The sequence below is a fragment of the Ambystoma mexicanum genome, chromosome 3q, assembly GCF_040938575.1.
Source record: "Ambystoma mexicanum isolate Mex_15411 chromosome 3q, UKY_AmexF1_1, whole genome shotgun sequence".
Taxonomy (NCBI): domain Eukaryota; kingdom Metazoa; phylum Chordata; class Amphibia; order Caudata; family Ambystomatidae; genus Ambystoma; species Ambystoma mexicanum.
The window spans coordinates 1,050,678,060-1,050,692,354 of NC_090926.1; the positions used below are offsets into that span (position 1 = coordinate 1,050,678,060).

The 14,295-nt window shown below is 36.9% G+C and overlaps 1 protein-coding gene across 1 annotated transcript in view; it reads left to right on the plus strand.

Annotated features, from left to right (window-relative positions):
- Positions 1 to 14,295, plus strand: part of DNAH17 (dynein axonemal heavy chain 17) — an 8,024,690-nt gene that overhangs the window by 7,219,642 nt on the left and 790,753 nt on the right. The gene's annotated exons all lie outside the window — the stretch shown is intronic.

A 14,295-nucleotide genomic window follows, 5' to 3' on the forward strand; every position in this document is an offset into this window, starting at 1 on the left:
AGTCGGGTTGTCCTTAATGTAGTTCCTGACGTGTGGGTCCAATTGTAGCAAATGCCAATTCCTTTTTAGGATCTTCCTTAAGATTCCATTATTCTTACAGTAAGTCGTAATGAAAGTCACTTCCTCTGTTTGGTTGTTGATTCTGGTTTTCGTAGTTAGGGTGTCTGCTCTGTTAAGAGCTTTGGCTTTCCTTTGTGCTTTGGCAATAATCTTAGTTCCATATCCTCTGGCCTTAAATCTTCTTGAAAGCAGTTGACATTCTTGCTCAAAAGTTTTTTGTTCCGAACAGTTTCGCCGAGCTCTGATGTATTCTCCACTAGGGATGTTCCTTACAACCGAAGAATGATGACAGCTGGTTGCAAATAAAGTTGAATTAGCCTCTGTAGGCTTCCTGAAGGTCCTAGTCAACAGTTGATTATTTTTCACATAGATATTTAGATCCAGAAAATCTATTTGTTCTTTGCTGGTAATCCCAGTAAATTCAATCCCCATAAGGTTATTGTTGGCTCTAGTCTTGAATTGTTCTAACTCCTCTTGTTCACCTTTCCAGATAAGTAACACATCGTCGATATAGCGGGTCCAAAGAATCACATGATCCTGATATATTTCATCTCCATAGATGTGTTTATCCTCATACATTGCCATTGTGAGGTTGGCGAGTGCGGGGGCAAATTTTACTCCCATCGCCACTCCTCTTGTTTGCTGATAAAATTCTCCATTGAAAATGAACACGTTATTTTGCAAAGTTAAAAGTATCATTTCCTTGAGCATGTTAACTGATTGAAATTTTGATGCAGTTTGATTGGAAAATATATAATCTATTGTCTCAAGTGCCGTGTCATGCCTGATGGATGTGTATAATGCCTTTACATCCCATGTGGCTAATATATAATCAAATTCCCATTTGATGGATGCCAATTTATTGATTACAGAAGTTGTGTCCTTCAAAAAAGCTTTGGTCTCAGTGACAATGGGGCTAAGTATATGGTCAATATACTGTGCCATGTTCATTGTTGCCCAATCAATTCCACTCAGGATAGGTCTTCCTTCTGGTACTTTTTCAAAAGCCTTGTGAATTTTTGGCAAAAAATATATTGTGGGTAATGTTGGTTGCTGCATATCTAAAAATGATCTTTCTTCATCTGTGATTAGCCCTTTTCTATGCCAGTTTGTTATGGATTCCCGCAACTCATTTAAGATCTTCTGTTTTGGGTTCCCTTCAAGTTTGTGATAACAAAAAGGAGTATTTAGATGGTTCTCGGCCATTGTTACATAGTCTGCCCTGTTCATAACCACAATTTTTCCTCCTTTATCAGCAGCTTTTATAGTCAAATTTTGATTCTGTTTCAATTCCACCAAAGCTTTTCTTTCTCCTTTGGTCAAATTATCATAATCTTGTTTACTTGGTCTTTTGTGTTTCTTTTTGTCTATGATGTCGTTCAGTTCTTTAGTTACTGCCTTGTAGAAGGTGTCGACCAGGTTGTCTGTGGTTAGTTGTGGAGTAAACTTAGATTTCAGTTTGAGATCCCTCGTTTGGAGACCAGTTTGTTGTATCTTGAGATTCTGTATGGTTTCATGAATCGGTCGATCTGTGGTATCTTGTAATGAACTTAAGAGGTGAATGTTCCTTATATCTTTAATGGTATAGTCACTATCCTCAATGTCGGGTTCTTTGGCATGAAACATCGGAACTTGTGTTGCAAAAAAATTCTTGAGTTTCAATTTTCTAACAAATTTAAACAAGTCTATGTGCACGTTAATTTGGTCAAAGTTGGTGGATGGAGCAAAAGAGAAACCTTTGTTTAGAAGTGCTATATCTTCTGTTTTTAAGTGATATTCTGACAGGTTCAAAATTAAGGTGTCTGTTTGTTCTTCTTGGCTGCTTCTCTTGCTCCTGCTCTTGTCAAACGTCTGAAATCTTCTAGAGCGTCTGGGTGGCCTGTATCCACTGCCCCCTCTCTTGCCCCTCCTCCTGTATTCTGTGTTTGTACATTGATCTGCTGAGGTAATAAAAAACGGACCTGTTTTTGCAAAGTGATTTTGTTGCTTTTCTTGTACCTTCTTATCTGATTTAGAAAACCTTGTCCATCAAGTGTTTTTTCTGATGTTTCTGTCGTTGCTGTTTCCTTAATGTTATCTCCTTCTGATTCTGCATCTGAGCTGCCCGGAGATGTATTTGGTGTACTCTCTCTTGATATCGATTTATTGATTTGTCTATATTTCTCTTGAAAAGTGTAAACTCTATCATCCTGATAATCCCTATTATCACGATGGAATTTACGCATTTTTCTTAATTTGATTTCGTCTTGGTAGTCTTTCAAAATTTCAAACATTTTCTGGTAGTTTTTTTCTTTTGTTGCTTCCAAGGCTTTAGTTTCTGAAATTTCTTTCTTAATTATTTCTATTTGGTCGGTGATTCTCTTATGTTCCCTTGATGCGTGTTCTATTAAAATTTCTAACATAATGTTGGAACTTTGATTGAGGTTTTTTTCCCATGAGTCTGCTAAATCCTTGTCTTCATCTTTAGTAAGGTCCGGAAAAATTAAGATCCTTAGGCCTCTAGGTATTTGTTTTTTGGTTACATAATTTTTCAAAGAAATTATCTCCCAGTATTTGTCCACTTCTTTCTTAGAAGCTCGTTCCAATTTAACAAATTTGTAACGTAAATCCTCTCTGGGTTTGGGCAGGTTTGATGCGAAAGCATGCACATTACTGCCCTTCGGGGCAAAAAGATTAACAGCATCCTCTTCTCTTGTTTCTAAATATTCTGCCATTATGGCTAATAGCTGATTGTTCCTGGTCAGCAGGTTCTGAAGTACCTCGATACAAACAACAAAAAAGTGAGGAATCTATTTTTTGGTACTAATGTCGAAGAACTCTGCGCCCTTTTTATCTTTTGTGTTCATACAGTTAAGGTCGCATGTGTAATTAGGGTAACCGTGGAGTCCTATGATTCCTCTACTCCACTAGGAAAAGACCATAACACAAAGTGTTACCCTTATGTGTTGCTCATGCGCCCAAGTTGTTTTTACTCCATACAGATGGAGAAGGAAATAAGGTACCACACAAGATTTGTGTTTTGATTCACCAATATTTATATAGAAAACTGTTGCCCTTTAGTGATGACACGTGTTTCAACGTAACCAACGTCTTTCTCAAATCAGGGCTGGTATCAACAAATGACAAGTAATATCAAAAACAGTGCATAATAAATTGATTTAAGTAAACGCCAATGTGGTCCACAAGAACGTTTGCACATGCATGAATTGAGAAATAATTAACAAAATCATAATAACATGGCCATGTTTGGGGGGGGGGAAGAGGAAGGAGGTTTGTGGGAAAGCGAGAAGAGAAAAAAAAATATAAAAACACATGATTGTTAAACAATATGTTAATGGTGTTAATCCTATTTTTTTAATGAGTACATTGGTATATTTAGAATAATTTATTGTATGCTTATGTTCATTGTATTTCTTACCCAATGTAACCGTCCTCTTAAATGTTCTCAAAAGCTTGAATCCAGTCATGGGTTAAATCCCGTGTCCCTGTAGGGGAAGCATTTACATATGCTCGTTTAACTGCCTTGTATTATGGGCACAGATTGTGTCTCTATATAAAGTCTATCCAATGCTGTGTTCATGCTTTAAATACGTGCACACAGAAATTACAAGGATATGCTGTTCTCACCACGTTACATTGCATTCAAAAACTCTAGGGGAGGGTGTTTGTCCTTTCCTATTTTTCCTTTTCCTTTTGTTTGTTATATCTACAGTCGTAAAACACGCAGGCCCACATGTCCGTGAACCTTATTCCTTTCCCACCTGGTGGGCTTTCCTGCTTACCTCTATTTCCTCAAAGTCGTCCCTTTCAGTCCTTGTATGATTGTGTCTCCCAATCTCGTCTTTTGTTTGATCACGTTACTAGGTTACCTATGTCCTACTTCTGTTTCTATGTTGTCGGCCATATTTTGGGGCTGAAAACCTATGTCCTACTTCTGTTTCTACATTGTCCGCCATATTTTGGGCTAAAACTCTATATCAGTATTGTGTTTTGTGTTTGTTTGGACGCACGTTCACGTAATCGAAAATAGTTGCGCTCTTTTAAAGACAAATTGTTCTAATACTTTTTTAGTCTTAATGAAGCGGTGTGTAACACCAAACAGAGTTCATAACAAATGTTATTCTAAATATTATTACAAGGACACTCCCTAAATCGTTGAAGACTCCTCCCCTTTTCTCCTTTTTTGACGCAAGTCATGTCAATGGGACACAAGTTACTGTATCTCCAAAAAATGTATTGGCATCTGATGAATTCTTGCGTAATGTGACAAAATGTGTCTTAATCAGTCTTGTGATATTATAAGACACAATGTATCATGCCTCCGAATATCATTATGTTAATCTTTTTGATCAATGTTGATGCCTCTGCCTAAGTACATTTCGGTGTGTATGTTATGGGACATGTGTACCTTTTTGTGTGTTGATGTTTCTGAGGTGATAATTCTTTCATGAAACCCACAAAACAGGATACTGCATTTATAATATTTTCAGAGAAAAGAATACATCTCATTGTCAGAGTTTAAACCTTTTTCAACAGTTCTAAATTTGCAAATCATTCTGGCTTCTTCTTGTCGTAATTTCAGCTCCAAATTTCCTCCTCTTGGTCCTAAGGTTATTCTTTTTAGACCCAAAAATTTTAAAAGTCTTTTTTCATCGCACTGATGCTCTTTTTGCCAATGCTGTGCTAATGGTGAGTTAGAATTAGGATTCCCTATTCCTGAAAGGTGTTCTCTTATTCTAATCCTTAATTCTCTTATCGTACTTCCTATGTACATTTTGTGACATAAACATATAATGACATATATAACATATTTACTTCTGCAATTGATGTGTTCCAAAATTTGCTGCTTAATGCCATATGTATCCTGAAAACTTGCAGTATTGTCTATGGTGTATTTGCACATTGTGCAAGTCCCACATCTTCTGAAACCTTGTGTTTGTTTAGGTAACCAAGTATTCGAACTCCCAATTTCTAATATAGGGAGCAGAGATGGACTCAATACATTTTTTATGGTTTTGGCTCGTTTGAAGATTATAGTCGGGTTGTCCTTAATGTAGTTCCTGACGTGTGGGTCCAATTGTAGCAAATGCCAATTCCTTTTTAGGATCTTCCTTAAGATTCCATTATTCTTACAGTAAGTCGTAATGAAAGTCACTTCCTCTGTTTGGTTGTTGATTCTGGTTTTCGTAGTTAGGGTGTCTGCTCTGTTAAGAGCTTTGGCTTTCCTTTGTGCTTTGGCAATAATCTTAGTTCCATATCCTCTGGCCTTAAATCTTCTTGAAAGCAGTTGACATTCTTGCTCAAAAGTTTTTTGTTCCGAACAGTTTCGCCGAGCTCTGATGTATTCTCCACTAGGGATGTTCCTTACAACCGAAGAATGATGACAGCTGGTTGCAAATAAAGTTGAATTAGCCTCTGTAGGCTTCCTGAAGGTCCTAGTCAACAGTTGATTATTTTTCACATAGATATTTAGATCCAGAAAATCTATTTGTTCTTTGCTGGTAATCCCAGTAAATTCAATCCCCATAAGGTTATTGTTGGCTCTAGTCTTGAATTGTTCTAACTCCTCTTGTTCACCTTTCCAGATAAGTAACACATCGTCGATATAGCGGGTCCAAAGAATCACATGATCCTGATATATTTCATCTCCATAGATGTGTTTATCCTCATACATTGCCATTGTGAGGTTGGCGAGTGCGGGGGCAAATTTTACTCCCATCGCCACTCCTCTTGTTTGCTGATAAAATTCTCCATTGAAAATGAACACGTTATTTTGCAAAGTTAAAAGTATCATTTCCTTGAGCATGTTAACTGATTGAAATTTTGATGCAGTTTGATTGGAAAATATATAATCTATTGTCTCAAGTGCCGTGTCATGCCTGATGGATGTGTATAATGCCTTTACATCCCATGTGGCTAATATATAATCAAATTCCCATTTGATGGATGCCAATTTATTGATTACAGAAGTTGTGTCCTTCAAAAAAGCTTTGGTCTCAGTGACAATGGGGCTAAGTATATGGTCAATATACTGTGCCATGTTCATTGTTGCCCAATCAATTCCACTCAGGATAGGTCTTCCTTCTGGTACTTTTTCAAAAGCCTTGTGAATTTTTGGCAAAAAATATATTGTGGGTAATGTTGGTTGCTGCATATCTAAAAATGATCTTTCTTCATCTGTGATTAGCCCTTTTCTATGCCAGTTTGTTATGGATTCCCGCAACTCATTTAAGATCTTCTGTTTTGGGTTCCCTTCAAGTTTGTGATAACAAAAAGGAGTATTTAGATGGTTCTCGGCCATTGTTACATAGTCTGCCCTGTTCATAACCACAATTTTTCCTCCTTTATCAGCAGCTTTTATAGTCAAATTTTGATTCTGTTTCAATTCCACCAAAGCTTTTCTTTCTCCTTTGGTCAAATTATCATAATCTTGTTTACTTGGTCTTTTGTGTTTCTTTTTGTCTATGATGTCGTTCAGTTCTTTAGTTACTGCCTTGTAGAAGGTGTCGACCAGGTTGTCTGTGGTTAGTTGTGGAGTAAACTTAGATTTCAGTTTGAGATCCCTCGTTTGGAGACCAGTTTGTTGTATCTTGAGATTCTGTATGGTTTCATGAATCGGTCGATCTGTGGTATCTTGTAATGAACTTAAGAGGTGAATGTTCCTTATATCTTTAATGGTATAGTCACTATCCTCAATGTCGGGTTCTTTGGCATGAAACATCGGAACTTGTGTTGCAAAAAATTTCTTGAGTTTCAATTTTCTAACAAATTTAAACAAGTCTATGTGCACGTTAATTTAGTCAAAGTTGGTGGATGGAGCAAAAGAAAACCTTTGTTTAGAAGTGCTATATCTTCTGTTTTTAAGTGACATTCTGACAGGTTCAAAATTAAGGTGTCTGTTTGTTCTTCTTGGCTGCTTCTCTTGCTCCTGCTCTTGTCAAACGTCTGAAATCTTCTAGAGCGTCTGGGTGGCCTGTATCCACTGCCCCCTCTCTTGCCCCTCCTCCTGTATTCTGTGTTTGTACATTGATCTGCTGAGGTAATAAAAAACGGACCTGTTTTTGCAAAGTGATTTTGTTGCTTTTCTTGTACCTTCTTATCTGATTTAGAAAACCTTGTCCATCAAGTGTTTTTTCTGATGTTTCTGTCGTTGCTGTTTCCTTAATGTTATCTCCTTCTGATTCTGCATCTGAGCTGCCCGGAGATGTATTTGGTGTACTCTCTCTTGATATCGATTTATTGATTTGTCTATATTTCTCTTGAAAAGTGTAAACTCTATCATCCTGATAATCCCTATTATCACGATGGAATTTACGCATTTTTCTTAATTTGATTTCGTCTTGGTAGTCTTTCAAAATTTCAAACATTTTCTGGTAGTTTTTTTCTTTTGTTGCTTCCAAGGCTTTAGTTTCTGAAATTTCTTTCTTAATTATTTCTATTTGGTCGGTGATTCTCTTATGTTCCCTTGATGCGTGTTCTATTAAAATTTCTAACATAATGTTGGAACTTTGATTGAGGTTTTTTTCCCATGAGTCTGCTAAATCCTTGTCTTCATCTTTAGTAAGGTCCGGAAAAATTAAGATCCTTAGGCCTCTAGGTATTTGTTTTTTGGTTACATAATTTTTCAAAGAAATTATCTCCCAGTATTTGTCCACTTCTTTCTTAGAAGCTCGTTCCAATTTAACAAATTTGTAACGTAAATCCTCTCTGGGTTTGGGCAGGTTTGATGCGAAAGCATGCACATTACTGCCCTTCGGGGCAAAAAGATTAACAGCATCCTCTTCTCTTGTTTCTAAATATTCTGCCATTATGGCTAATAGCTGATTGTTCCTGGTCAGCAGGTTCTGAAGTACCTCGATACAAACAACAAAAAAGTGAGGAATCTATTTTTTGGTACTAATGTCGAAGAACTCTGCGCCCTTTTTATCTTTTGTGTTCATACAGTTAAGGTCGCATGTGTAATTAGGGTAACCGTGGAGTCCTATGATTCCTCTACTCCACTAGGAAAAGACCATAACACAAAGTGTTACCCTTATGTGTTGCTCATGCGCCCAAGTTGTTTTTACTCCATACAGATGGAGAAGGAAATAAGGTACCACACAAGATTTGTGTTTTGATTCACCAATATTTATATAGAAAACTGTTGCCCTTTAGTGATGACACGTGTTTCAACGTAACCAACGTCTTTCTCAAATCAGGGCTGGTATCAACAAATGACAAGTAATATCAAAAACAGTGCATAATAAATTGATTTAAGTAAACGCCAATGTGGTCCACAAGAACGTTTGCACATGCATGAATTGAGAAATAATTAACAAAATCATAATAACATGGCCATGTTTGGGGGGGGGGAAGAGGAAGGAGGTTTGTGGGAAAGCGAGAAGAGAAAAAAAAATATAAAAACACATGATTGTTAAACAATATGTTAATGGTGTTAATCCTATTTTTTTAATGAGTACATTGGTATATTTAGAATAATTTATTGTATGCTTATGTTCATTGTATTTCTTACCCAATGTAACCGTCCTCTTAAATGTTCTCAAAAGCTTGAATCCAGTCATGGGTTAAATCCCGTGTCCCTGTAGGGGAAGCATTTACATATGCTCGTTTAACTGCCTTGTATTATGGGCACAGATTGTGTCTCTATATAAAGTCTATCCAATGCTGTGTTCATGCTTTAAATACGTGCACACAGAAATTACAAGGATATGCTGTTCTCACCACGTTACATTGCATTCAAAAACTCTAGGGGAGGGTGTTTGTCCTTTCCTATTTTTCCTTTTCCTTTTGTTTGTTATATCTACAGTCGTAAAACACGCAGGCCCACATGTCCGTGAACCTTATTCCTTTCCCACCTGGTGGGCTTTCCTGCTTACCTCTATTTCCTCAAAGTCGTCCCTTTCAGTCCTTGTATGATTGTGTCTCCCAATCTCGTCTTTTGTTTGATCACGTTACTAGGTTACCTATGTCCTACTTCTGTTTCTATGTTGTCGGCCATATTTTGGGGCTGAAAACCTATGTCCTACTTCTGTTTCTACATTGTCCGCCATATTTTGGGCTAAAACTCTATATCAGTATTGTGTTTTGTGTTTGTTTGGACGCACGTTCACGTAATCGAAAATAGTTGCGCTCTTTTAAAGACAAATTGTTCTAATACTTTTTTAGTCTTAATGAAGCGGTGTGTAACACCAAACAGAGTTCATAACAAATGTTATTCTAAATATTATTACAAGGACACTCCCTAAATCGTTGAAGACTCCTCCCCTTTTCTCCTTTTTTGACGCAAGTCATGTCAATGGGACACAAGTTACTGTATCTCCAAAAAATGTATTGGCATCTGATTAATTCTTCTTCTTAATTTCGCATCAAACCTGCCCAAACCCAGAGAGGATTTACGTTACAAATTTGTTAAATTGGAACGAGCTTCTAAGAAAGAAGTGGACAAATACTGGGAGATAATTTCTTTGAAAAATTATGTAACCAAAAAACAAATACCTAGAGGCCTAAGGATCTTAATTTTTCCGGACCTTACTAAAGATGAAGACAAGGATTTAGCAGACTCATGGGAAAAAAACCTCAATCAAAGTTCCAACATTATGTTAGAAATTTTAATAGAACACGCATCAAGGGAACATAAGAGAATCACCGACCAAATAGAAATAATTAAGAAAGAAATTTCAGAAACTAAAGCCTTGGAAGCAACAAAAGAAAAAAACTACCAGAAAATGTTTGAAATTTTGAAAGACTACCAAGACGAAATCAAATTAAGAAAAATGCGTAAATTCCATCGTGATAATAGGGATTATCAGGATGATAGAGTTTACACTTTTCAAGAGAAATATAGACAAATCAATAAATCGATATCAAGAGAGAGTACACCAAATACATCTCCGGGCAGCTCAGATGCAGAATCAGAAGGAGATAACATTAAGGAAACAGCAACGACAGAAACATCAGAAAAAACACTTGATGGACAAGGTTTTCTAAATCAGATAAGAAGGTACAAGAAAAGCAACAAAATCACTTTGCAAAAACAGGTCCGTTTTTTATTACCTCAGCAGATCAATGTACAAACACAGAATACAGGAGGAGGGGCAAGAGAGGGGGCAGTGGATACAGGCCACCCAGACGCTCTAGAAGATTTCAGACGTTTGACAAGAGCAGGAGCAAGAGAAGCAGCCAAGAAGAACAAACAGACACCTTAATTTTGAACCTGTCAGAATATCACTTAAAAACAGAAGATATAGCACTTCTAAACAAAGGTTTCTCTTTTGCTCCATCCACCAACTTTGACCAAATTAACGTGCACATAGACTTGTTTAAATTTGTTAGAAAATTGAAACTCAAGAAATTTTTTGCAACACAAGTTCCGATGTTTCATGCCAAAGAACCCGACATTGAGGATAGTGACTATACCATTAAAGATATAAGGAACATTCACCTCTTAAGTTCATTACAAGATACCACAGATCGACCGATTCATGAAACCATACAGAATCTCAAGATACAACAAACTGGTCTCCAAACGAGGGATCTCAAACTGAAATCTAAGTTTACTCCACAACTAACCACAGACAACCTGGTCGACACCTTCTACAAGGCAGTAACTAAAGAACTGAACGACATCATAGACAAAAAGAAACACAAAAGACCAAGTAAACAAGATTATGATAATTTGACCAAAGGAGAAAGAAAAGCTTTGGTGGAATTGAAACAGAATCAAAATTTGACTATAAAAGCTGCTGATAAAGGAGGAAAAATTGTGGTTATGAACAGGGCAGACTATGTAACAATGGCCGAGAACCATCTAAATACTCCTTTTTGTTATCACAAACTTGAAGGGAACCCAAAACAGAAGATCTTAAATGAGTTGCGGGAATCCATAACAAACTGGCATAGAAAAGGGCTAATCACAGATGAAGAAAGATCATTTTTAGATATGCAGCAACCAACATTACCCACAATATATTTTTTGCCAAAAATTCACAAGGCTTTTGAAAAAGTACCAGAAGGAAGACCTATCCTGAGTGGAATTGATTGGGCAACAATGAACATGGCACAGTATATTGACCATATACTTAGCCCCATTGTCACTGAGACCAAAGCTTTTTTGAAGGACACAACTTCTGTAATCAATAAATTGGCATCCATCAAATGGGAATTTGATTATATATTAGCCACATGGGATGTAAAGGCATTATACACATCCATCAGGCATGACACGGCACTTGAGACAATAGATTATATATTTTCCAATCAAACTGCATCAAAATTTCAATCAGTTAACATGCTCAAGGAAATGATACTTTTAACTTTGCAAAATAACGTGTTCATTTTCAATGGAGAATTTTATCAGCAAACAAGAGGAGTGGCGATGGGAGTAAAATTTGCCCCCGCACTCGCCAACCTCACAATGGCAATGTATGAGGATAAACACATCTATGGAGATGAAATATATCAGGATCATGTGATTCTTTGGACCCGCTATATCGACGATGTGTTACTTATCTGGAAAGGTGAACAAGAGGAGTTAGAACAATTCAAGACTAGAGCCAACAATAACCTTATGGGGATTGAATTTACTGGGATTACCAGCAAAGAACAAATAGATTTTCTGGATCTAAATATCTATGTGAAAAATAATCAACTGTTGACTAGGACCTTCAGGAAGCCTACAGAGGCTAATTCAACTTTATTTGCAACCAGCTGTCATCATTCTTCGGTTGTAAGGAACATCCCTAGTGGAGAATACATCAGAGCTCGGCGAAACTGTTCGGAACAAAAAACTTTTGAGCAAGAATGTCAACTGCTTTCAAGAAGATTTAAGGCCAGAGGATATGGAACTAAGATTATTGCCAAAGCACAAAGGAAAGCCAAAGCTCTTAACAGAGCAGACACCCTAACTACGAAAACCAGAATCAACAACCAAACAGAGGAAGTGACTTTCATTACGACTTACTGTAAGAATAATGGAATCTTAAGGAAGATCCTAAAAAGGAATTGGCATTTGCTACAATTGGACCCACACGTCAGGAACTACATTAAGGACAACCCGACTATAATCTTCAAACGAGCCAAAACCATAAAAAATGTATTGAGTCCATCTCTGCTCCCTATATTAGAAATTGGGAGTTCGAATACTTGGTTACCTAAACAAACACAAGGTTTCAGAAGATGTGGGACTTGCACAATGTGCAAATACACCATAGACAATACTGCAAGTTTTCAGGATACATATGGCATTAAGCAGCAAATTTTGGAACACATCAATTGCAGAAGTAAATATGTTATATATGTCATTATATGTTTATGTCACAAAATGTACATAGGAAGTACGATAAGAGAATTAAGGATTAGAATAAGAGAACACCTTTCAGGAATAGGGAATCCTAATTCTAACTCACCATTAGCACAGCATTGGCAAAAAGAGCATCAGTGCGATGAAAAAAGACTTTTAAAATTTTTGGGTCTAAAAAGAATAACCTTAGGACCAAGAGGAGGAAATTTGGAGCTGAAATTACGACAAGAAGAAGCCAGAATGATTTGCAAATTTAGAACTGTTGAAAAAGGTTTAAACTCTGACAATGAGATGTATTCTTTTCTCTGAAAATATTATAAATGCAGTATCCTGTTTTGTGGGTTTCATGAAAGAATTATCACCTCAGAAACATCAACACACAAAAAGGTACACATGTCCCATAACATACACACCGAAATGTACTTAGGCAGAGGCATCAACATTGATCAAAAAGATTAACATAATGATATTCGGAGGCATGATACATTGTGTCTTATAATATCACAAGACTGATTAAGACACATTTTGTCACATTACGCAAGAATTCATCAGATGCCAATACATTTTTTGGAGATACAGTAACTTGTGTCCCATTGACATGACTTGCGTCAAAAAAGGAGAAAAGGGGAGGAGTCTTCAACGATTTAGGGAGTGTCCTTGTAATAATATTTAGAATAACATTTGTTATGAACTCTGTTTGGTGTTACACACCGCTTCATTAAGACTAAAAAAGTATTAGAACAATTTGTCTTTAAAAGAGCGCAACTATTTTCGATTACGTGAACGTGCGTCCAAACAAACACAAAACACAATACTGATATAGAGTTTTAGCCCAAAATATGGCGGACAATGTAGAAACAGAAGTAGGACATAGGTTTTCAGCCCCAAAATATGGCCGACAACATAGAAACAGAAGTAGGACATAGGTAACCTAGTAACGTGATCAAACAAAAGACGAGATTGGGAGACACAATCATACAAGGACTGAAAGGGACGACTTTGAGGAAATAGAGGTAAGCAGGAAAGCCCACCAGGTGGGAAAGGAATAAGGTTCACGGACATGTGGGCCTGCGTGTTTTACGACTGTAGATATAACAAACAAAAGGAAAAGGAAAAATAGGAAAGGACAAACACCCTCCCCTAGAGTTTTTGAATGCAATGTAACGTGGTGAGAACAGCATATCCTTGTAATTTCTGTGTGCACGTATTTAAAGCATGAACACAGCATTGGATAGACTTTATATAGAGACACAATCTGTGCCCATAATACAAGGCAGTTAAACGAGCATATGTAAATGCTTCCCCTACAGGGACACGGGATTTAACCCATGACTGGATTCAAGCTTTTGAGAACATTTAAGAGGACGGTTACATTGGGTAAGAAATACAATGAACATAAGCATCTAATAAATTATTCTAAATATACCAATGTACTCATTAAAAAAATAGGATTAACACCATTAACATATTGTTTAACAATCATGTGTTTTTATATTTTTTTTTCTCTTCTCGCTTTCCCACAAACCTCCTTCCTCTTCCCCCCCCCCAAACATGGCCATGTTATTATGATTTTGTTAATTATTTCTCAATTCATGCATGTGCAAACGTTCTTGTGGACCACATTGGCGTTTACTTAAATCAATTTATTATGCACTGTTTTTGATATTACTTGTCATTTGTTGATACCAGCCCTGATTTGAGAAAGACGTTGGTTACGTTGAAACACGTGTCATCACTAAAGGGCAACAGTTTTCTATATAAATATTGGTGAATCAAAACACAAATCTTGTGTGGTACCTTATTTCCTTCTCCATCTGTATGGAGTAAAAACAACTTGGGCGCATGAGCAACACATAAGGGTAACACTTTGTGTTATGGTCTTTTCCTAGTGGAGTAGAGGAATCATAGGACTCCACGGTTACCCTAATTACACATGC